At 44.1% G+C, this 25,709-nt stretch overlaps 1 pseudogene across 1 annotated transcript in view; it reads right to left on the bottom strand.

Annotated features, from left to right (window-relative positions):
- The window catches only part of LOC307110305 (ATP-binding cassette sub-family A member 17-like), a 36,459-nt pseudogene extending 14,308 nt beyond the window's left edge, over nucleotides 1-22,151 (bottom strand). Inside the window, exons 1-5 of the transcript in view lie at nucleotides 22,140-22,151; nucleotides 16,448-16,746; nucleotides 14,050-14,361; nucleotides 7,940-8,003; nucleotides 7,723-7,830 (exon numbers count right to left, since the gene is read on the bottom strand). The product of the transcript in view is annotated as an ATP-binding cassette sub-family A member 17-like (transcript). The remainder of the gene's footprint in view (nucleotides 1-7,722; nucleotides 7,831-7,939; nucleotides 8,004-14,049; nucleotides 14,362-16,447; nucleotides 16,747-22,139) is intronic.
- Nucleotides 22,152-25,709: the final 3,558 nt, after the last annotated feature.

Raw genomic sequence — 25,709 nt, 5'->3', positions numbered from 1 at the left:
TGGCAACGCAGCTCAGCGTCCCGCCGGCCCAATCAGCTACCCCGGCCACCCCGAGTCCCACCCTCCCGCGCCTCCTGGCCAATCATGGGCATAGCGAAGGTATGGTCAATTTGCATATTTGTCTATTATTAGGTAGGAGGATTATTAGGTAGGATGGGATACACCCATAGCCCTTAGGCAGGAAACTCCAATAACAGAAATTTACATAAGACAAACAGGTGGAGGCTGCTTCGCTAACAATGTTTCAACTAAACAGTGAGTGATTAGAGCAATTAAGGTTGTTGACCAGCCTTCCAGGTTTTCTGTCCACATCTTTCTATTAGTGAGACAATGATCGGTTTCAGCACTGCTCTTTGCTTTTTAAGCTGCATCTGACTTTACCTTCATTACTTCTTTAAGAACCAGTGATTTTCCTCACACAACTTTTCCAAATTAGTCTCGATTCTTTTCGCCTCCTCTTCCACATCTTGATTTCCAGGCACCGACGCTATGCTTTGTAACACTACCTGCTTTCCTGAGACAAGGATGGAGGGTATAACTGCTTTTTCGAGGTTAGGAGGTAGGATCGAGAGAACCAGAGGAACCGGGTTTTCCCTGGGAAGGCCCTGAAGGGGCCCCGGCTGATCTTGGTTCTCATAAACACACCTTTCTCAATGGCAACTACAAATATTCAAGACTGAACACACATTGACATGACCACGATGTGGTGGACATGGAAATGTAACGTGGCGCTGGCTTTTGAGGAAAATCGTTAAGACTTGAGGTTCGGGGATGTCGAGGTATCACAAATCCCATTTTCTGCCGAGTTTCCTTGGGGGAGGGGAGGCTTTGCCTCTGGAAGAGATGCAGACCAGGAGCTGACAGAACAGACCTTTTTCCTACCTGGCCCCTGGGAACAGGTGTTCCAGAAAGGTGACAGGTTTCAGGAAGCACAGGGTCTTGTTTCTACTCAGCTGACCAGGGTCACAGGGGCCAAGCCAGCCCTCTTCCTCCTCCTTCCACCAGGTTCCCAGTTGTCACAGATAGAGGCTATCACCTCGCTGCCCTGAGGGTGGATTAAATGGTCTCTAGGCTCCCTCGGATGTGGATAGTCGAGGCCATTACAGACCACAGGGAGGACGCTATGAAGCCATGTCTTTAATGAATTACACTCTGACCCACTCACCAATTTCGCTTCCAGTAGAAGCCAGAAAATCTGGCTTTCAGTTGCCAGAAGACACTGGTGTCAGTGAGGAAAAGCAGGATGATGTACACCGGTCCCGAGATGGCAAGTGCTGTCAGATACTTCCCCATCCCTAGAGACTCCCTTCCTTTTGAGTTGTATACCCCTCACTAAAATAGCATGAACAGATCTTATCCAACTTGGGTGATTTTTCCAAGCTTTTACTCACCTTTTACATACAGTAGGTACATTTTTACATAGTAGGTACCTATCATTTAAAAGAAGCATACTTGTTATCAGTGCTATTACATCATCCTAGCAGATGGCAAACATGAATAATATTTTGTTTTCCTGGCTGTAACTAATGTCTTATAAAATAATGCAGTAAAGTAAAAGACTTCTCCATGTCTATGACAGTTCTTTGAAATGAAAAAAAAAAAAATGTTTGGTTCTTCTATCAGTCATTCATCACCCTGCAACTTCAACTGGCCACACATGTAAAAACACTCAGGAGCCTCTATTTTCCTTTTTTAAATCTGACCCGCTTTAATATTTTTCTTTTAAATATATATATATTTAATATATTTTTATTGATTTCAGAGAGGGAGAGATGGATACATCAATGATGTGAGAGAATCATTGATTGGCTGCCTCCTGCACCCCCCCCACTGGGGACCGAGCCCACAACCAGGGCATGTGCCCTTGACCAGAATCGAACATGGGACCCTTCAGTCTGCAGGCCAATGCTCTATCCATTGAGCCAAACCGGCTAGGGCTTAAATATATGTATTTAAAAATTATACAATAAATACATACTCACGGGAAAAAAAGAGATGTATGAAGTAGAAAGTAAAGGAACTTGCTCATTCCCCAAAACTATTGGTACAGTTTTGTGTATAAACCTTCCATACTTTTTAGATAAATTAAAAAAAACAACAAGTGGGACAATACTATTCATTGTCTTCACCAACTTGCTTGCTTCGTTTAATAATATACAGCCCCGGCCACTGTGGCTCAGTTGGTTGGACATCAACCTGTACACTGAAAGGTTGCTGGTTCGATTCCCAGTAGGGAGCATGCAGGAGGCAGCTGATCAATGTTTCTCTCTCCCTCTCCCTTCCTCTCTCTCCAAAATAAATAAAAATATTTAAAAAAAACAACACACACACACATATATATATAAAGGCCCTAGCCAGTATGGCTCACTGGATAGTGTTGGCCTATGAACCGAAGGGTCCCAGGTTCAGTTCTAGTCAAGGGCACATGCCCGGGTTGTGGGCTTGATCCTCAGTAGGGGACACACAGGAGGTAGATGATCAATGATTCCCTCTCATCATTGATGTTTCTATCTCTCTCTCCCTCTTGCTTCCTCTCTGAAATCAATAAAAATATATTTAAAAAATTAGAGCTGATATAACAAGAAAAAAATTTTATATAATAAAAGCCTAATATGCAAATTGACCGAACGGCGGAATGACTGGTCACTATGACACGCACTGACCACCAGGGGGCAGACACTCAACATGGAAGCTGTCCCCTGGTGGTCAGTGCATTCCCACAGGGGGAGCGCCACTCAACCAGAAGCCGGGCTCACTGCTGGCAAGCGCAGCAGCAGTGGTGGGAGCCTCTCCGCCTCTGCTGCAGGTGGGCGGTAAGGAGCAAGGAGTTCTGGACTGCGAGAGCCCCAGACTGTGAGAGGGATGTCTGCCTGCCGGCTTAGGCCCGATCGTGCCTAAGCCAGCAGGCAGACATCCCCCAAGGAGTCTCAGACTGTGAGAGGGTGCAGGCGGGGCTGAGGGACCTCCCCCACTCCAGTGTACGAATCTCATGCACCGGGCCTCTAATATATATATAATGAACATTGACCATATCAGGACATATAGATCAAAATAGTAAAGATTTCTGATAAAGGTAAATACATGGACAACTATAAAAGTTGTATCATTATAACTTTGGTTTGTAACTCCACTTTTTGTTTTCTACATAATTTAAGAAACTAATGTGTAAAAAATTATTAGTCTATGTTTCTGGAAACCCAATACATAAAGACGTATTGTGACATCAATAATTGAAAGGGTAGGCATGGGGCTGTATAGAAGCAGGTTTTGTATGTTATTGAAATTAAGCTGGTATAAATTCAAATTAGAATGTTATAACTTTAGGATGTTAATTATATACAATCCCCATGGAAACCACAAAGAAAATAGTTATAGGATATACACAAAAGGAAATGAGAAAGGAATTATAACATTTCATATGATGTAGCTAAAGTAGTCAAATTCACATAGACAGAAAGTGGAATGGCAGTTGCCAGGAGCTGGAGAAATAGGGAGTTAGTGTTTCATGGATACAGGGTTTCAATTTTACAAGATGAAAAAAATTCCAGACATGGACACAGATAATAGTGTGTGGAAGGCCTGGGGTGGGGCTGGGATTGGGTGGAGGGTTCTAAAAGGGGGAAATGAGAGACATCCCTAATACTGACAAAAACAATTTTAAAAAAAGAAATATTGATTGAAAAAGAAAAAAAGGTTCTGGAGATGGATGGTGGTGATGTTTGCACAACAATGTGAATGTACTTAATACTACTGAGTTGTGCACTTAAGAATGGTAAAAATGGGCCAGCCAGCATGGCTCAGAGCGTCAATCCATGAACCAGGAGGACATGGTTCAATTCCCAGTCAGGGCACATGCCTGGGTTTTGGACTCCATCCCCAGTGTGGGGCATGCAGGAGGCAGCCCATCAATGATTCTCTCTCATCATTGATGTTTCTATTTCTCTCTCCCTCTTTCCTCCTCTCTGAAATAAATAAAAATATATTTTTAAAAATTAAAAAATGGTAAAATGGGAAACTTTATAGTATATGTATATTTTACGATAATTTAAAAAAATTTTAAAGGTGTTGGAGAGGATGTGGACAAATTGGAATCCTCATACATCACTGGTAAAATGTAAAATGATGTAGCTACTATGGAAAACAGTTTGGTGGTTTTTCAAAAAGCTAAACACAGAATTACAACATTACCCAGCAAGTCCTCTCTTGAGTGTATACCCAAGAGATTTGAAAACATGTTCACACAAAAACTTGCACATGCATGTTCATAGCAGCATTATTCACAATAGGCAAAATGTAAAAACAAGCCCAATGTCCATCAACTGATGAGCAGATAAACAAGTTGTGATATATCTACACAATGGAATATTATTCAGCCACAAAAAGGAATGAAGGACTGGCACATGCTACAGCATGGTTGAACCTTGAAAATATTATTCTATGTGAAAGAAGCCAGACATAAAGGACCATATCTTGTGAGAGTACACTTTTATGAAATGTCCAGAACAGGCAAATCTATAGAGACCAAAAGTGATTATTGGTTGCCAGGGATAGGGAGAGAAGGGAATTGAGAGTGGCTTCTTTTTGGGGCCATAAAAATGTGCTGGAATTCGCTAGTGGTAATAGTTGCACAACCTTGTAAACATACCACTGAATTGTATACTTTAAAAGTGTGAATTTTATGTGCATTATATGTCAATAAAAATGTAATTAACAAATTATATTTGCAATACTAACAACATTGATTGCACCCAGTCTGGTTCAGGTTCTTGGCATTGCAGAACCTGTAGTTCAAAGTTGTAATATAAGTTAGAGAAAGCCATCCCCAGGCAGTGGCCTGGAAGCAGTAAGAATGTGTGATCCGAGAACTCTGAGTCTGTTGTGTAGCCTAGATCTGTGAGGGGAAGAGAAAACATTAACTTGCGCAGCCGGCGTGGCTCAGTGGTTGAATGTCGACCTATGAACCAGGTCAGGATTCAATTCCTCATCAGGGCATATGCCCATGTTGTGGGCTTGATCCCCAGTTTGGGGTGTGCAGGAGGCAGCCAATCAATGATTCTCTCTCCCTCTCCCTTCCTCTCTGAAATCAATAAAAATATATATTAAAAAAAATAATAAAAGACTGAAGAGAGGTCACAAACCATCAGTATCCAGCTCTCCATCTGAAAGTGACTTTTCTTTGCTGCACTCCTGTGTTGGATGCATCCTTTTCTGGATCTTGTGTCTTCTTTCTTGCTTTACTCCTTCACTCTGCTGATTAATTTTCAAAAAAAAAAAAAAATGAAGTGGTGGGTAAAAGTTCTGTTTGCCCACCTGAAATTCTCTTTATTCTACCTTTGCACTTGATTAACAATTAAATTAAATACAGGGCTCGTCTTCTGGGAAACGTCTGGGTTTAACCCTGAGGGTCTTTTTGCATAAAGTGTTGGACATTTGATGGATCCCTTCAATCTTGAGGTTTTTCTCAACTCTGGGAAATTTTGTTTTGTTTTGTTGGTAATGTCCTCTGTTTTCTCTTTCTGGAATGCTTATCAATTGAATAAAGTAGTATTTCCTGGACTCACTCTTCTCCCCTGCCTTTTCTCTCACCTTCTCTATTTCTCCTCTTTGTGCTCTGCTTCCTGGGAATTGACTTTATATTCCATCCCTTCGGCTAAGTTTTATTTTGGCAATCTCCTCTTTCTTGTTCTCAAAGTTGTTGTTTTTTCCATAGAATTCTGTTGTTTAATAGATTTAGTCTTTTCTAAGATTTTTGTTTTGTTTCCTGCATTTCCCTACTCCTGTGTTTTGTTTTGGTTGGTTTCTCCTGTGGCTGCTGTCCTCAAATGTTTGGAGACGCTTGGCTGTCTGTCTATTCACAGAAACAAATGAGGCACCAGGGGGCTAATTGCTAGCTTTGTGTGATTGGTTTGGGGGTGGGGAGGGGCAGGTACATTTTAAGGCCACCAGGCAGGAGACCAATCCGAATGTGTAGGTGTCTTTTGGGAACAGGTTCAGTGCATCAAGAGGGGTCTCTGACTACCCTTGTAACTGTCTTATATTCTCTGCTTCTGGGTGGGGAAGTGGGAACAGGGACAGTGGAAATGGCGCCGACTAGACTTTCAGTCCCGCCTTCACTTCCTTTCTCTGAGGTTCCAAGCCTCTCCAGGAGTCGGTAGCACTAAATTAGATCCTTGCTCAGCCATTCCCCCTCTAAATGCATTAGGATGCTTCTCCCCCTCCCCCTCTCCCTCCCCCTCCCCCTTCCCCCCCCTCCTCCTCCTCCTCCTCCTCCTTCTCCTTCTTCTTCTTCTTTACTGTGTCCCAGTTTCTTTTTATTTATTTATTTGTTCTCTTTTCCCTTTTTTAAAAAAAAGTATGGAAGGTCAAGCATAAGATGTAGATTTTTTTAAAGCTTTACCAAAAAACAAAATAAAACAAAAACTCTTTTTGCATCCCATAAAAACTGACAGAAAAGCACCTGGCCAATGGAGCAGAAGGGGAGCAGGCTCCCCCACTCCAGCACCACAACACGGTCTCCACGGGACAGGGGCCAGTTGGTGTGGGACAGTGCTGAGGGCCACCTCTGCTTTCTCCCAGAGCTGTCCCCTGCCCCCACCCCAACGCCAAGCATGTGGAATCAGATTTCCGGTTTTTCTTCTATCTTTCACACACCACAGTTATTTCATAAAATCTTTTTGTTTTACGCTTTTTATACCAGTGTAACAAAAAGGTAGGAAGGAAGGGGAGGCAGACAGTGTATTTTATGCCTATAAATGGGGGGGGGGGGCAGCGTGGGGGACTGGGCAAACAAAACACACAGTCTCTCAAACATGATGGTAGGCAGGCCTTGGAGACGGAGAAGGGTGCTTAGCGGCTTTATTCTTAGGGTGTGATGATGCTGTGCAGGGCGATGACGCAAGTTGTTGTGTGACCTGTAGGGGAGGGAAGGGACATGGGAAGGGAGCAGAAAACGAGTTTTCTAAGAAAGAATCTAATGAGTGTATGGCATGTCTGGTTGGCGTGAAGCAGAGGTTTCAACACTGTTGCTTTCTCTTCAAAGCCTCCACCAGGGACTGGCGGGTGTGGCTCAGTGGTTGAACCAGGAGGTCACAGTTCTAGTCCAGTCAGGGCACATGCCTGGGTTGTGGGCTCAATCCCCAGTGTGGGGGCATACAGGAGGCAGCTGATCAATGATTCTCTCTTATCATTGATGTTTCTCTCTTCTCTCTCTCTCTCCCTTCCTCTCTGAAATCAATAAAAGTATATTAAAAAAAAAAAAAAAAAAGAAAAGCCTCCACTAGGTCATTCTTAAGAGCTTCTTGTTTTGATTTGTCTGCAAAGACCTCAGCCCATTGACAATGTCTTTGTTTTTTCAAATTAGATCTCATTCAGCGTACTTCTGATTTTGTTTTCCACGTCCTCTCCCAGGCGCCCCGTATTGGCTACGTGTGGCGAAGAGTCGCTCACAGTGTCATCTTCTCCATCTGCCTGGTGAGGCTGCCTCTGAGCTTCATGGTGCCAGAGCCCGATTTGTTGGTTTGCAGCCACAGCATCGCTGAGGAGGTCAGCTTGTAATGGGCGCTGCGACCGCTGGATCTCTCCTGCACTTCCACTACGTGGATGGAATCCCAGGAGCCTTTGATCTTCTTTGAGCCGTCTCCAGCCTTCTTTATGCGGACCACTCCAGCAAAGCCATGATCCAGATCCCAGAGGTAGACAGATGAGACGCCGCCTTCAAAATACCAGGTCTCCATACTGGTCAAAGGCATTGTTGGCTTCCACCTCCAGCTTCCTCAGCGGAGCAGAAGGCATGGCCCCTTCTTCCAAGGGAGGGCCATAGTCCATGGTGACCTATAGGAGTCCCTGTCTCTGTTATAGTCACATGAACGGTAATCCTTTCCCACCACCTTGTCTCTGGCGATTTTCAGTGGCTGGTGAACAGAAGACAGGAGATCTTCACATAGACTGGGACCAGGTCGATCAGGTCGCTGAGGTTTTTCTTGATTTGCTGTGGGGGCGGGTACCTATTAAGTCCAAGGCACAGTCCAGCTGCTGACACTCGTGGTGGCGGTGGCAGAGGCGGCAGCGGTCCTGGTCGTGGTGTCTGTGGCTCTCTTAGATGCTTCTTTATTGCAAATTCGTACATTTTTATTTCCTTTGCTATCATTTTAGTAGGGTCTCAGGAAGAAGAGAGCTCAGAGCTCAGATTTAGCTTTCATGTCTTTTTTTTTTTTTTAATCCTTACCCGAGGACAATTTCCCATTGATTTTTAGAGAGAGGGAAAGACAGAAATATCTGTGTGAGAGAAACACATTGATTGGTTGCTTCCTGCACGTGCCCGACTAGGGCTGGGCCAGGGAGGAGCCTGCAATCAAGATACGTGCCCTTGACAGGAATCTAACCCCAGACCCTTTGGTCTGCAGGCCGGTGCTCTATCCACTGAGCCAAACTGGCTAAGGCTAGCTTTCTTGATTCTATGTCTACTGCCATAGTGAGCAGCATGCTAATGAGGTCTGACAGGCATGTGGACAGAGGCCAAGGTTCAGCCTCTACTAGTTTCCTTTCTCAGGAAGTAGGGATGAGCCCACGAAGGCATCGCCATGCTTTTCCCCAGACCAGAGGTGCAGCTTCTTGCCTATCTCAACATCCCTCCTGTAAGACTCACCCACTTTCCACCGAGTTTTTAAGTTGAAAGGTGCCTCCTGCTCAGCAGAAGGGCCTTGGTCCTTGTTACTGCAGCATAGGAGGGAAGAGAAGAAATAGCACGAAGCAATCTAAAAAGAAATGGATCCCAGAAAGGCCGAGGGATCCAGAGAGAATGTCCAGAGTCAAGTGCCCACTACCTTGGTAATCCTACATAATAAAAGCATAGTATGCAAATTGTCCCCTCGACCAGTAGTTCCTCTGGGAGTTTGACCAGGGGATGGGGCTGGCCGGGGGAAGAGAGGGAGTCCCTGGCCGGCAGCCATTAGGAACCCTACCAGTGCACAAATTTTGTGCACTGGGTCTCTAGTTTTCTTATAAAGCTCTGTCCCCATCAGGGCCCCTAAGTTTCCTTGAAAGTGCTGTGCCTGTCCCTCAGGTGTGAGGTTGGGTGACAGAGAAGAGGAGAAAGGGAGAAATCCTTAGGTTCTTCCCAGAGAACAGGACAGCATTTCTCAGTGATTCCCTGGACCACCTGTGTCAGAATCACCTGGGATATGTGTTTTACTTCTGATCAGTGAATCTCGAATGCTCACTACAGTTGAGAACCACTGGGTTAGGGTTTCCCTAGAACAGTGGTCGGCAAACTCATTAGTCAACAGAGCCAAATATCAACAGTACAACGATTGAAATTTCTTTTGAGAGCTGAAAACCGACTTCTGCGCATGGGCCACGAAGTTTCAATCTCACTGTACGTGCGCGCCCGCACTTGGTATTTTGTGGAAGAGCCACACTCAAGGGGCCAAAGAGCCGCACGTGGCTCGCAAGCCACAGTTTGCTGACCACTGCCCTAGAACATGACTTTGTTAATCCCCTTTCATCTGCCAGCAGATTGCCTTCTGTCCTATTTCAATTACAAATTCAAAATGCTATGGCTTTTCTGATCCTCTCAGATGAAAATCATTCCGCCTCTAAAATTCCACAGGTGGTTTGTATGAGAACTAGAAAGGGCACCACAAAACTCTGGGAGTTAGACTACTAAGATAAATTCAAAATAGATAAGAATACATACATATAAAACCCTTTAAGAGATATAATGACTCACAAGAAAAAAGCAGAGGAAGCTGTTCACATATTTTTAAGTAAATAAAACCCAACAAAACCCAAACATCAATTTAAAGGAGGTGACTAGCATAAAAGTAAACAAAAAAGAGCATTACAGAGATAAAATGTGTTTATCCAACTCTGAACCAGAGAGATTTGGCAACAGAAACAAGAAAATGTTCACTTTGAGGTATGTGGTGTGAATGATGGCCCCCTCTTCAGTTTTGTTTTTTATGTCTTTTTAAAATTGACTATTGATTTCAGAGAGGAAGGGAGAGGGGGAACATCAATGATGAGAGAGAATCATTGATCAGCTGCCTCCTGCACGCCCTCCTACTGGAGATTGAGCAGGCAACCGGGGCATGTACCCTGACTGGGCATTGAACCGTGACCTCTGGTTCACAGGTTGAAGCTTAACCACTGAGCCACACCTACCAGGCTTCAGTTTCTTTTTAAACACTCACCAAGCAGCATTCTCCCAAACTTGGCTTATTTATTTACTGATTACCTTTTTTGAAACTGAGGAATAATTTATTTCAGTGAAATACATGATCATGAGTGGACAATTAGATGAATTTTGACAAATATTTACACCCGTGAAACCAACACTTCAGTCAAGATGTGGCAGGATAGCCTTAGCCGGTTTGGCTCTGTGCATAGAACATAGGCCTGTGGACCGAAGGGTCCTGGGTTTGATTCCAGTCCAGGGCACGTACCTCGATTGCAGGCTTCTCCCCGGCCTGGGCCCTGGTCAACCAATCGATGTCTTTCTTTCACAACAATATTTCTGTCTTTCCCTCTCTCTTCCACTCTCTCCAAAAATCAATGGAAAAATATCTTCGGGTGAAGATTAAAAAAAAAAAAAAAGATGTGGCAGGATAGTAAGAAGCTAGGGAAATTCCTTGAGAACTGGAATAAGGGAAACTGAGACAAAATAATTAAACAAGGCCAAACAATTTTAGCAATTTACAGGCAGCTAATGAGTCAAAGGGTTTTATCTTCCCTAACCAAGGACACTTAGGAAGAAATGGTTTACACGTTCCAGACTGTCCTGGAACAGAATGGCCTCAGGCCGGGTCCCTCTTCAATGAGGCTCTTTATGACAGTCTTTAAAAATAAAACTAACCAGAAAATAACCCCTGACCCCTCTATCCACACATGTGGTGTTTTTTTGTTTTTTTGGTTAATCCTCACCTGAGGATACTTTTTCCATTGCTTTTCAGAGAGAGTGGAAGGAAGGAAGGGAGGGGGCTGAGGAGAGGGGAGAGAGAGATTGTGAGAGAGAAACATCTGTGTGTCTTGAGAAACACATCCACTGGTTGCCTCCCACATGTGCCCCGACTTGTGGGTGAGGAGTAAACCCGAAGCCCAGGTATGTGCCCTTGACTGGGAATCCAACCTGTGACCCTTCGGTATGTGGGCCAATGCTCCAACCATTGAGCCACACCCATCAGGGCTATATGCACATTTTGATGAATCAACATATTGAAGGACACACCTGAAAAACTAAGAAATATACTATTAAAACCCTCCTTTGGGACCTCCCCTAGGATTCCCACCAGCCAAAAAAAGATAAAAAGCCTCAAGACAAAGGAGCCACTTCAAACTCTCGATAGAGCACACACACCCACACCTTGTATCTCTGTTCTTTTCTAAGGGTCCTCATGAGACTAGCAACCAGGGGAGCAATGGGCAGCAGCAGCTCATCCTGGGCTAACCCCCTGAACTTGTCTCCAAGGCCCCCTTTTTCCATGACTTTCTCTCTTTTGTGGCTTCTTCTACCTTAAGCCCTTCCTTTGTTTCATTGTCCCCAGCTTTAATAAACATGCTTTCAAAATCACCGGAGTCACGTTGTGATATCTTTCCTACACACAGTCAAGAACCCACTCACTGCAGGCAGGCCCAAGGCAGACCCGCTCCAGGCCCAGACCCATCCAGTAACAAAGACACAGAACATTACCATCACTCTAGTGTAAAAAAAAAACCACACACACACAAAAAAAAACATGGAGCCCAAATTCATGGAGCCCCTTTAAATGGAATTAGAACTGCTATCTCAGAGGAACTGCCTTGCATGTCTTATGCCTCAAGCCTTTGGAATGTTAAAACAGGACAAAATAATCTTTGGACTGAGCCTCAAGCAACACTGTGTCCCAAATAACTATTTGCAAGGATAACAAAAAGCAGATATTATGACTCCTGGGCTGATGACTATCAAACTAAAAACCGAAAATATTATTTAGAATTAACATCACTCAGTTAGCTTATCTGCACCAATAGAAATGCCTTCTTAGCCCGGGCTGAGTAGCCCAGTTGGTTGGAGCGTTGTCCTGATATGCCACGTTCAACCCCTGGTCCGGGCACATATAAGAAGCAACCAGTGAATGCATAAACGAGTGGAACAGCAAATTGATGTTTCTCTCTCTTTCTCTCAAAAATTAATAAATAATTTTTAAAAAATGAAAGAAATGCCTTCCTTCTATTAATGTAATTGTTCCCTTCCCTTTCCCATAAATAACCATCGCCTTTGTCTCATAATTGAAATACTATTTGGGCTTCTGCCTGAATCAGTGCTTCCTAATAGCTATTCTTTTATCTCAAATAAATGCCTGTTGCCCCTCACTTTGGCCTTTTATTTTTGGAATAACACCAGGAAGCTCCCTAAGGTCTCTATTTAGTCAACTCTGAGGCAACCGACTTTCTGATGATCACCCAGATCACAGGGTGTGCTGTCTTCTGCTCAACACCGTGTTGTGATCTTCATCCACACTGCCCCATGTGGTAAGCAGCTGTTCCCTCTTTATTGCTGAGCACAGTCCCTTGGATGAGTATAACCACTGTGTTCATCTATTCTCCTGCAGATGTGTGTTTGGGACATGGCCAGTTTGGGGCTCTTCAGACTACAGCCGCTGAGAAGAGCCTGGCCTAGGGCTCTGGCAGACACAGCATGTGTGGCTGCTGGAGGAAGTATCAAAGCTCTGTGTCATGTGTAGATAGGATGGTCCTCACCTTTTTCACTTGTGACTGAGACAAGAATAACCGGTCCAATGCTCACTCCCTGAGCGTTATGATGAGCTTAACACAAGCGCTACCCACACTGTCACAGCAGAAGCTGGTCAGGTAGATAAAGGGGATGATAGCCCACCCAGAGAGCACGAGCAGCAAGAGAACAGCCAGGATGTTTTCCTGGTGCGTAAAAGCTTCTTCACTGCAGTATAAAAACACCACCTTAGGGAAGGGTGGGGGGAAGAAGCTGAAAAGTTCACCAAGAGTCAATCCTAAGCACATGAGAAAGAACATGACAATCTCAATTTTAAAAATGAGTTGTTAGGATCAACCGAAGGACTTGTATGCATGCATATAAGCATAACCAATGGACGCAAGACACTGGGGCAGGGGGGTGAGGGCATGTGCCAGGGGGGTAGGGGAGGCTGGGGGAAGGTCAGTGGGGGAGAAAAAGGAGACATATGTACTACTATTTGTAATACTTTAAGCAATAAAAAAAGGGGGGATAACCACATCTATTTTTTCAAGTTGTGAGGATTAAATGTGACACACTATGTACAGCACTTGGCATACTGTAGACATTCAATAAATATTACTTCCTTAATAAAAAAAAAACACGAGTTGTTAGTAATACAGCTCAGGCAACTCCCTTCACCCAGCAGTACAGAGACAGGAGACTCTACCTCTGGAAATCGAGGGCTCATAGGTGTTTACAAAGAACATAGGCAGAACAAAGGAGGACTGGTCTATTCTACACAAATGACCAGGGAGCCATCAGGCTGCATAATTCTGTCACAAATACTTGCACCCCTCAGTGCCCTAGGGAGCTGTTTCTGGAATTATCTTTTATGGAGGTCAACAATGAAGTTGCTTTCACACCCTGAGTCACCAATCAGGGGCTGAGCTGCCAGCCTAGAATTCCGGCCTGGTTCTGCTTCTTTGCAGGTTCCCCAAAGCAAGTCCCCTGTGACGTGCAGGGAAAGAGTCCCAGCACCACACATCCCTCACCGGCGGCAGCAGATGGGGTGAGGAAGGAGATGTAGAGCCGAGAGCTGGAAAGTGGCCACGTAAACTCCACTGACGAACTGGATGTGCCTGGCCTGGATGGATCTCTCTGATTGCCAAGATGGAAAAAGAGCTAGACAGGAAAGCTACAGTGAAAAGCAAGTTGGTAAGTCCTTTAGGGCCCCTGGAAAAGACAGCACACGAGGAGAGAGGTAGCAGTTTAAGTAGATCTGCACTCAGCAACCACCTTCCAAAATAACAATTTGTAATTAAAACAAAGGGAGAAATAGGTGGTGAAGGGAGGAGCATTGCAGGTGGGAAAGCTTTAACTGGAGAGAGAAGTTGCACATGCTCATACAGGCTATTCTCGGAGGTCTCCATGGTTGACGGAGTTGGGGGTGGCTGAATACCATCATTGAAGCCTTGGCACCAGAAAGCAGCTTGAAGAGAACGTAGTCCACCAGTGCTAGTGCCAGGGCAGGCGAATGGTACGCCTGGTTGTCGAACAGCCTGTCACTGTGGTTTGGTTCCTCACGTCTTCAAAGGAAGCTGCCACTAGGTCGTTCTGAGCAAAGCTCTCAGGCTCCTCTCCTGCCTTTTTCAGTAGGAATACCTCCACTGAACCTAAAAGAGAGCAGAACGTCTATCTAGCTTCACCCCAGGCCCAGTGGGGCAGGGAGGACTTGCCATGGCCACCCCCCAACCCCCGCTCCTCCTGGGTGTCTCATCATCAATCCTCACCCACATCCCAAAGTGGGCTCCTCCTGACATGGCCTTGGCCTCAGTTCCAGTGATTCCATTTGCCTGCAGGGCCGCCTCCTGCCTGAATCTCATGACCCTGGGACCTCAATAAAGTTTGACTGGAACAATAAAAACAAAAACAAAACAGTCTCATCTAGACCTCTTTTAAGTTTCGTTCAACTCTGTCTACTCTCCTCCACGGACTATGCGGCCTTAATGGAGCTCCTTGCCTTCTGTCTAGCCCAGGCGTCCTCAAACTACGGCCCGCGGGCCACATGCGGCCCGCTGAGGACATTTATCCGGCCCGCCGGGTGTTTTTGCCTTTTTGTTTTTTTACTTCAAAATAAGATATGTGCAGTGTGCATAGGAATTTGTTCATAGTTGTTTTTTTTTAAACTATAGTCCGGCCCTCCAACGGTCTGAGGGACAGTGAACTGGCCCCCTGTTTAAAAAGTTTGAGGACCCCTGGTCTAGCCCCTTCAGTCTCTGTGTGAGAAGACACATCTGATCACATTGCACCCCACTGAATAAATTCAAATGAGTCCCGCTGCTCATGAGATAAAGCCAAACGCCTGCACATATCCTACAGTGCCCGATTGCTATCCAAACTGAGCTTCCTGTCTTTAAGGTCTAGCCATGCTGAAGGACTCATGTTCCCCATGCCTACAAATGCTCTTCTTGAGGCTTGGAATGTTCTTCCCCTTCTATGGGTCAATTTCTATTCATATCTCAGGCTCTTACTCTGAAGCCTCTTCTGACTCTCCATGGCTGAGATGTGTCTATGTGATATCATAGCACTTCAATCATCATCGTTATTGTCAATTCACATTATAACGGTTGTCACTTATCCATATGACTTCTGGGCTAGAAGCTCATTCATGGCTGGTAATAATATTGTTCATCACTGCACTTCCAGCACACGGGGCCATGACTCATCTGACATTCTGGAATCTTTAGTGCTGGCAGGGACCTTCAATCATAGCAATGACAATAATGATAATCATTCCACTGACTGAAGGCTCACTGAGTGCCACCTGAGCAAATCCCTGGATAGGCATTCCCTCATGGAATCCTTGTGATTTATTTATTATTCTCTTCATTTGCATATAAAGAAACCAAAGCTTGGCGAGGTAGAGCATTATGTAACAAGTAGTATATTATGATGTTTCCTTTTTTGGTACCATTTTACTATATCATGTTCTGCATTTGATTTCTTTATTACAAAGCATAATTACATAATGTTAAAAATCAAATAATTATACAAGAGTTATAATGAGAAATGGTAATGCCCTGGCTTACTCTTCAGCATCCCAATGCTGGCTCACCAGAGGCAACCACTTTCCAATCTTTTAGCTGGTGTTTCTCCAGATTGCTAGCTAGATAGCACATTTATCTAGTGACAGCCTTTCATGGAAGCAAGGATTTTGTTCTCCATGACTATTCCTACCCCTATGGTCTTCCCCTCCCCTCCCCTCTCTCTCCTCTCTCCCCTCTAGAGTTATATCACAAATTTGGTTTTTCAATGGTCAGTTTTGACATTATTATGACTAAATAAAAATTATTCACAGCTGAGCCAAGTAGTATATCATGATGTACATTATATACAATGTCATACCCCCCCTCTCTGTCCAGGGTTAATATCCTCTTTTTCTCATTTGTTTAGTTTTCTCTACATTTATCACCAAGTCACTCATTAACTCCCTTGATAGAAGTACAAATCTCCTCTCAATACACTCAAATATATCAGAAAATTTATCAGTTTCATTTTTGGACATGCTTCAGTCCCTAGAAAGACACAACTTTGTCCCTCCCTTTCCTGTCACTCGGGGTTTGAAAGATGTTTTTTTTCTGAGACTTCTGGCTATTCAATCTGATTTCAGGGAGTATCGCATGCCCTGAAACCACATGGCGAGACTACAAGGAAACATAGGCCTGCTTCATGCCCCATTCTCCTGGGCCTGGTACTTACCCAGGATCTCCAGAGGAATCTGTTCCTCAGCCACAAGCATATCTGTAAAATGTTCTAAAAGCTGAGGACCCAGCTTGGAATTTGGAGAAATAAAGCTGGAACAATAGTTTGTATGTTTTTAGAGCCAGTTCCAAAGGGACACTTTCCGTGTTTGTTCTGAAGTTGAGTGACGTGAGACTAACTATAATGATTGCCAGAGGCACCAGGATCTGTATCAATAGCATCATGATCCAGTTGCACCAAGAATATGTAACCTTTTTCAGGAGCATGGCATAGAACTGCTGGCAGAGAAGACTGAGCTACAATTTTTAAAAGAGGGAGATGTACCATTAACATGGTCACAGATAGAAGCTGACGGGAAGTTAAGTGGCCCCTGGGTTCATGTCCAACTGTGTTCTCTCATAATTGTCTACCATTTTTATTTTGTTCAAAATTGGCTTCACGTTAAAATTCTTTGACCCAATGATTTGATTGACACTTGATGACAAAGAAAAAGAAGGGAAAAATTGGAAAGAGTCTGGAAGAGTAGTCTAAACAGATACCAAATGTAAACATGGTACACTTTTTTTTTACCTACCAGATTGGCAAAAATGTTAAGTTGACGAGGATGTGAAGAAAATACCACTGTTTTAATTTGGTACAAGGAAACAAATTGGCTGGATGAACAAAATTTACTTTAATATTCACATAGTCCTCAACCTAGAAATTCCATTTCCGGTAATGTATCCTACAGGTATACTTGTATAAGTATGCGAGGCCCATGCACAGGATGTCCCTACTGCACTGGCGGTAAACGTCAAGTGTGTAGTCGTGTGCACTGAGATTCCAACATCAAGAGTTGTGCCTGAGGGTGGGAGACCCTAGAGGTTAGCACCACACGTTCCCACTCAGCTTCTCTGTGGCACTGTGTGAGCCGGGACAGGAAGGGGGTCCTCCAAGCCTCAGGTGCCATTGTTCCTTGTGCGTGACTTGTCCACCCACAAGCCTTTGTGGTGGTTGGGTTTGAGTGAGGCATTCCTAAGTTTCTGGCCAAAATACCAACTAATCCCTGAACATTTCTATCAAACAGCCCCCAAGTTTCCCACATTTGACACGATGGAGGCTACATATGCTTTTGATAAGTATTCATCAAAAGGCACTGCTATTGCCCGGCCTGTTGGGTGGCTCAGGGAACCAGGAGGTCACGGGTTCGATTCCCAGTCAGGGCACATGCCTGCGTTTCGGGCTTGATCCCCAGTTGGGGGCATGCAGGAGGCAGACAATCAATGATTCTCTCTCATCACTGATGTTTCTATTTTTCACTCCCTCTCCCTTCCTCTTCGAAATTACAAAAAAAAATTATTTTTTTTAAAAAGGGGGGGTGGGAAGGCACTGACGTCTGAAGTTGCACCCTGAGAAATACTTCCAGGGAAGACTGCAGAACTGTCTTCAAAAGCAAAGCTTGGCCAAGTGGAGGCTGGATAAAGCCTTGCTGGGGGCTGAGTATAGTGTCCTGCATAAGGCAGGTGGCTGGCCTAGGTGACCCCTAATGCCCTTTCCAACTCAGAGGCTCCATATATGACAGCTTCCCCTTTAATATGTGACTCAAGATAATGAAACAATGAAATTAACCTCTTCACTAACCCATGAAAATCAGTCTTGTTATTTTACAGTAATACCTTGTAGAAAACTAAATTAAGACCGCCTTATAAAATTCACAATACTCTTTTTCAACATTGAAAGAATATTACAGGTTGTCCCTATCCTCTCTAATAAAATGGTAATATGCAAATTAACCATCACTCTGCTACATAAGCCACGCCCACCAACCAAGCCACGCCCACAGTCAGTCAGGGCGAGTATGCAAATTAACCACATCCAAGATGGCTACAGCCACAGAGAGCAAGGTTTCCCAGGTAACAGAGCAAGCCAAGCTTTCCATAGCTGTTGCAGGCCTAAGCCTCCACTCAAGCTACAAAGTTTCAATTATAGAAGGTAAACAAATTCAAACAAATGGCGGCAGAATGGAGCTTGAGAGAGCAGGCCAGGGTTGCCGGCAGCAACAGGGGAAGCAAAGCTTTCCGCACACCCTGGCCGGGCCCACCCGTTTAAGGCTACAAAGTTTCAATTGTAGAAGGTGAATTAACTGCCACAGAAATGGCTGCCGCCCCGGAAGGAGCAGCAGGCTTGGCTCCACTCCAGGCTACAAAGTTTCAATTGTAGAAGGAAAATAAATTCCAGATACCAGGGCCTCCGCTTGGGTCGCCAGGGGGCGTGGCCGGCCTGCAAACCACCACAGGCCCCTTGCTCAGGCCGCCCCACGCCCCAAGGGAACCCCACCCTGATCCGGGACACTCTTCAGGGCAAACCAGCTGGTCCCCACCCGTGCACCAGGCCTCTATCCTATCTAATAAAAGAGTAATATGCAGATTGATCATCACTGCAACACACAATATAGCTGCCCCCATGTGGTCAAAGATCCTGCCCCCATGTGGACACAAGATGGCCACCACAAGATGGCCAGCAGGAGAGGGCAGTTGGGAGGCACCCGGCCTGCAAGGGAGGGCAGTTGAGAGGGACCAGGCTTACAAGGGAGGGCAATTGGAGGTCATCAACCCTGCAGGAGAGGGCAGTTAGGGGTGACCAGGCTGGCAGAGGAGGGAAGTTGGGGGCAAACAGGCTGGCAGGGGAGCAGTTAAGCATCAACCAGGCTGGCAGAGGAGTGGTTAGGGGGTGATCAGGCTGGCAGGCAGAAGCGGTTAGGGGCAATCAGGAAGGCAGGCAGGCAAGCAGTTGGGAGCCAGCAGTCCTGGATTGTAAGAGGGATGTCCACCAGGATCGGGCCTAAACGGGCAGTCAGACATCCCTCCAGGAGTCCCAGATTGGAGAGGGTACAGGCTGGGCTGAGGGACAACCCCCTGCCGTGCACAAATTTTGTGCACCGGGCTTCTAGTATTTCATAAGGATATATTTAAAAATTCCAGGTGGTACAGTACATGATCTTTTTCACAATGCAAGATGAAAAAGAAAGATTAAATATGCTTTTTGGCCAGTAGATTTAGTGTGTTTTTTTAAAAATATATTTTATTGATTTCTTTTTACAGAGAGGAAGGGAGAGGGAGAGAGAGTTAGAAACATCGATGAGAGAGAAACATCAATCAGCTGCCTCCTGCACACCCCCCACTGGGGATGTGCCCGCAACCGAGGCACATGCCCTTAACCGGAATTGAACCTGGGACCCTTCAGTTCGCAGGCCGACGCTCTATCCACTGAGCCAAACCAGTTAGGGCTAGATTTAGTGTTTTTATTGTTTTTTTCTTCCTGGTAGGAGGAATGGACAAGATCTTTGCTGTGATCTTTTCTGATACTTTCTTCCACTGCATTAATCCTGGTAAAAAAGAAACACACCAAATTTTGCCTTTGAACCAAAACAGAGAGCATGGTATTGCTGAAATGGAATACAGCTGGTCTTTATGCCTAAAATCTGCATATTTTTTCTTAAGCCTTTGTTAAAGGTTGATATATACTTCTTGACAGAACAATAGCATGATTTCAAGAATTAAACCAAAACTTCTTTCTTGCATGCATTAGAAATATTTGCTCACCCTGGTGTTTGGGTGGATTGGCAGGCTGGACTGTATTGAGAAGAATCTAAACAGGGGGCCAGTTCACTGTCCCTCAGACGGTTGGAGGGCCGGACTATAGTTAAAAAAAAACTATGAACAAATTCCTATGCACACTGCACATATTTTATTTTGAAGTAAAAAAACAAAACGGCAAAAACACCCACATGTGGCCCGCGGGCCGTAGTTTGAGGACGCCTGGAGAAGATCCTTGAATAAAGACGTTTAATTCTGTTAACAGGAACTCTGCTAATCAGAGGGTGAGAATGGACAGAGGGAAGCTTGATGGCTTGGAACTCTGTACTGGAATCTGCCAACTTACTAACCCTAAACCAAACAAAAAACAAAAAGAAATCAAATTCTCAAAATGGCAACACATTTCATTTTGTTTGAATTTAAAAAATAAAAGTCATGTAAAGTTTGAAAAAAATAACAAGTTAGGCCCTAGCTGGTTTGGCTCAGTGGATAGAGCATCGGCCTGCAGACTGCAGGATCCCCGGTTCGATTCCGGTCAAGGGCACATGCCCGGGTTGTGGGCTCGATCCCCAATAGGGGGCATGCAGGAGGCAGCTAATCAATGATTCTCTCTCATCATTGATATTTCTCTCTCTCTCTCTCTCTCTCTCTCTCTCTCTCTCTCTCTCTCTCTCTCTCCTCTCCCTTTCTCTTTGAAATCAATAAGAATATATTTAAAATACTAGTAAATAAGAAGTTAGGACAAGAATAATAAAGAAAAAAGGAGCTGTGCCTAGATTATATACTGCTAGCAAGTATAGCTAGTTCTTATATAGGCACTAAGTATTGAATTAACTAACCAATGGCTTTTCCAAAGAACTGAGGCAATATTAGCATGAATAGATTCATTCTTTTCCTTAAAAGACACCACATGCAAATTAAAACAGAAATGAAATATTACTTAATATCTATTTTAAGAAAAAGATATATTCGTTGTTGGCAGCAAATTGTTAATAACTCAAGAAACAAATTTTTATTCATAGTCACTGGGTCAGTTATTCTACTTCTGGGAATTTGTCACAACAAAATAATCCAGTCCTTTTTGACTCATTTTTCCCTTCAGTACAGTTCTGTCGAAGATGATGTGTTTGTTATCTATTGCTGCTACTATTCCAAAATTTAGCTACGTAAAACAATACTAGACATTTATTATCTTACATAGTTTCTGTGGTTCAGGAATTTGGGAGTGGTTTGGTTGACTGGTTTTCTCAAGCTCTCTCTCCAGGCTGCAGTGGCGCTATTGGCCAGGGCTGTAGTCCTCTGAAGGCTTGACTAGGGCAGAAGGCTGCAAGGACTACCAAGGTGGCGCCCTCCCATGGCTGTGGGCTGGAGGCAGTGGTGTGTTAGCTGGTTTAACAGCTAGCTCTCTGAGTGTAGTTCTAACAAGGATGTTGGTTGATGTTTTAATGAACAATAATTGAGATAAAAGTGAAACAACAGAGATGGATGTCAGAACTTCATTTGTCCATGAGGTGAGCAACATTTTTGTTGAATTGAGTAATACTTGTTTAGTACTGGAAGAATAGTTCCTCAAATGTCTGTGTTATGCCCAGCCGGTGGCTCAGTGGTTGAATCAGGAGGTCAGGGTTTGATTCCGGTCAAGGCACATGCCTGGGTTTCAGGCTCAATCCCCAGTGTGTGGGGTGGGCAGGAGGCAGCCATGATTCTCTCTCATCATTGATTTTTTTTTTCTCTCTCTCTCTCCCTACCTCTCTCTCTGAAATAAAAAAATATATATTAAAAAAAATGAATTCAAATTTCTGTGCTATTTTATGCCCAGCCAGCGTGACTCAGCGGTTGAGTGTCGACCTATGAACCAAGAGGTCACGGTTTGATTCCTGGTTTGCGGGCTCGATCCCCAGTGTGGGGCGTGCAGCTGATCAAGGATTCTCTCTCATCATTGACATTTCTATCTCTTTCTCCCTCTCCCTTCCTCTCTGAAATTAATAAAAAAATATATTTTTAAAAAAAGAATGTTGGTACACTAGTGTTGTCCCAGAAGTCCCTTAAACTAGCCTCATTTCTTTTAACATTATTTTTTCTTTTTGTTGTTCCAATTGGGTGTTCTCTCCTACCTTGTCTTCCATATTGTTGAGTTAATCCTCTGCTTCATCAATTCTGCTCTTGATGCCTTCTAATGTATTCTTTATTTCAGTTATTATATTCTTCACTTCTGACGGTTCCTTTTTTTTAATGGTTTCTATCTTTTTCTATCTTTCTGGTAAAATTCTCACTGTTTCATCTATTTGAGCATCTTTATAACCAGTATTTTAAACTCTGTATGTGGTAGATTGCTTGTTTCCATTTTGTGTAGTTCTTTTTCTCAAGTTTTGTTCTGTTCTTTCATTTGGGACATGTTTCTTTATCTCCTCATTTTATCTGACTGTGTGTTTGTTTCTATGTATTGGGTAGACCTGCTATTGTCTCTCAGTCTTGGCCGAGTGGCCTTATATAGTAGAGAGGCCCATTGGTGCAGTCTCCTTGACCACCTGACCCAGGTATTCCAGGAGTGTCCTTTGTGTGGGTTGTGTGTGCCCTTCTAGTGTAGTTGAGCCTTAGTAGCTGTTGGCACATCAGTTGGTGGGATTGACCTTCAGGCTGACTGTCAGGGCTGGCTGTGACTACAGCAGACAAGCTGTTGAGCAGGGGCTGATCCAGACAAGTCTACCCTTCAGGTGCATCATTTGTGGAGCTGGTTGGGTGGTGCTCTCGTGTGGTCTGAATCTGGCCACCAGATGCGTTGGTTCTGGAGCCTCTGGGAGGGATCCTGGTGGAGGCCAAGGTCAGTCACCATTTATACCACTAGTTTCTTGGTAGGAGCTACAAAGTGATTTGTGATTGGTTGCCACTTGTGCTGGGCTTGGAGGTGCTTGGGAGAGGCTATGCTATGAACTGAGGACAGCTATCACTACTACTTGGCTTAGAATCCTTTGGTGGTCACCATGATGTGAGCTGAAGCCAGACGCCCTTGTGCCAAGCTTGTGGTCACTTAGCTATAGCTGTGCTCCAAGCCAACACTGACCACAGGTTATGCCAGGCTTGGTGCCACCTGATGAAATTTACAATGCAAGTTGAGACCAGTTGCCACTTGTACTGAGCTTGGGACTGCTTAGCAAGAGGTAGAGGGCACACCGAGGCCAGTGCTGCTTGTTTGGGTTTTATGGACTTTTGAGAGATTTTAGGAAAGTCTGCAGCTTGATGCCCTAGCTGGTTTTGCTCAGTGGATAGAGTGTCGGCCTGCGGACTGAAGGGTCTCAGGGTTCGATTCCAGTCAAGGGCACATGCCTGAGTTGCGGGCTCAGTCTGGGGGGTGAGAGGGTTGGGGCATGCAGGAGGCAGCCAATCAGTGATTCTCTCTCATCATTGATGTTGCTATCTCTCCCTCTCCCTTCCTCTCTGAAATCAATAAAAAAATATTTTTAAAAAACTGTCTGCATGCCCTAACCTGTTTGGCTCAGTGGATAGAGCGTCGGCCTGCGGACTGAAAGGTCCCAGGTTCGATTCCGATCAAGGGCATGTACCTTGGTTACAGGCACATCCCTGGTAGGAGGTGTGCAAGAGGCAGCTGATCGATGTTTCTCTCTCATTGATGTTTCTAACTCTCTATCCCTCTTCCTTCCTCTCTGTAAAAAATCAATGAAATATATTTTTAAAAAAATAAAAAGTAAAATAAAAAGCTGTCTGCAGCTTGAGCCGAGGCAGGCTGCTCATATGGAAAAGCCACTGGAAGCAGCTCAGACAGGGCACATGAGTTGGGTCGGGCAGGGTCTCAGGGAATCACCAGGGTGGGTCCAACAGTATTATTCAGGTTAATGGAGAACTCATATTTGATGTCTGCCTGCAAATGTAAGCTGGGTGAAGAGAGGGGTCAACAGAGGAACAATGGCACCTGCCAGGGCTTCCATCCCCTGGGAGAACTGTCCTGATCCCTGCCCCTCCAGCCCTTGCCCTGAAGCTAATCAATCCAGTTCCTCCCTGTATGTTCACGGTGCTTTCAAGCTGCTGCCCCTTCCCTGGAACTTACAGAGAACAAGTTTGTGAGCAAGTGAATTCCTATGCGGGCCTCTCGAGAGGAATGTGTGGGACTCCATCAGCCCTTTGTCTCACTCAGATTGCTGGTTTTCACAGCCAGATACTATGAGAACTCCTCTTCCCAGACTGGGAAGTTGGGTGGGGGCTAGGAACCCTCACTCTTCAGGGGGCACCGCCACAGCCAAGATATCCCCCCTGATCCTTATTCACCACACCTGTGGGTAGGACCTGACCAATCCATGTCTCCTCCCCTCCTTCCAGGCTCATCTTGGCTTCTTCTTTATATTCTTAGTTAAAGGACTTCTGTTCAGCTACTCCTCAGGTGGTTCTCACTGATGGCTGCCTTATAATGTAGTTGTAACTTGGATGTGGTCATGGGAGGAGGTGAGCACAGCATTTACCTACTCTGCCCTCTTGGCTGGAAGCTCTGCAATATCTTTGGTAGGTATCAACAAGCTGACTCTAAAATCCACATGAAATGGCAAAGGAACTGGAATAGTCAAAATCATTTTAAAAAAGGAACAAAACTGGAGGACTCCTATTACCTCATTTCAAGAGTTCCTAAAACTACACTAATCAAGACAATATGATATTGCTGAAGCATAAGCAGGCAAACTGACCCATGGGCCAAATCCACTACCCAATTTTTATAGCCTATAAACTAAGAATGATTTTGACAACTTTTAATGGTTGAAAGAACTCACCATAACCACTATTACTGAACACTGAATAGCTTTTGAAGTTAGCTTTTACAGTGCTCACATGTGAAACATACTGTGGTACAGTCATTTCGATGACAACCAATGTTGTTTAAATCACAAGCAATAGCAAGCTGCATTAAGCACCTCCCATGCCGTCAAAAGATAAAACTAGGAGCGAAATCTTCATTCCCACACAAATTTGCAGCAGATGTATATTCCAAGCTCAAACTATTGTTCCAGCATCATTTATTTTTTTCAGACCTTGATTTAAGTGCAAAGAAAATTTTCATATTTCAAAATCCATTTAATTGGTCAATTAAGGAGCCTCCACATAACCTTCAACTGGATGTGATTAATTTGTAATGTAATGACTTATTAAAAGGCAAATATAAAAGAGAAGAATGTAACAGAATTCTGTCAATGCTTTTCAAGCCATAAATACATTCAATCAATATCATATCTTCAAAGTGAAATACACAAAATCTCATTACAGATCAGCATTATGAGTTGAATATTTACAATATTAATTTTGATGATGGGGAACCCTTTGAACCTCACCTAACAAATATGTTCTCTCATAAAAAAACAACTCCATTTTTCACATTAGTAGATATATATTACAAAAAAATTGTACTCAATTATTATATTGAATTTTTAAAATTTATCTTTATTGTTGAAAGTATGTATTATTTCCCCCCCCCCATTGATCTCCTCTATCCCATTCTCACCCCCCCATTATATTGAATTTCACTAATAAAAATTCTGTGAAAACTTGTTTTGTCTCTTATATAACAAGTATCTATATGATATCCTCAATTTTGCCTGTTGACATGCAAAGCATAAAATTTTGCCCTTTATAGAAAAAGTTTGCCCTTTATAGGAAATTTGCCAAACCCTGGGCTAAAATTAGAT

Source organism: Cnephaeus nilssonii, assembly GCF_951640355.1.
Source record: "Cnephaeus nilssonii genome assembly, chromosome: 2".
Lineage (NCBI taxonomy): Eukaryota > Metazoa > Chordata > Mammalia > Chiroptera > Vespertilionidae > Cnephaeus > Cnephaeus nilssonii.
This window is presented reverse-complemented; position numbering and strand designations above follow the sequence as displayed.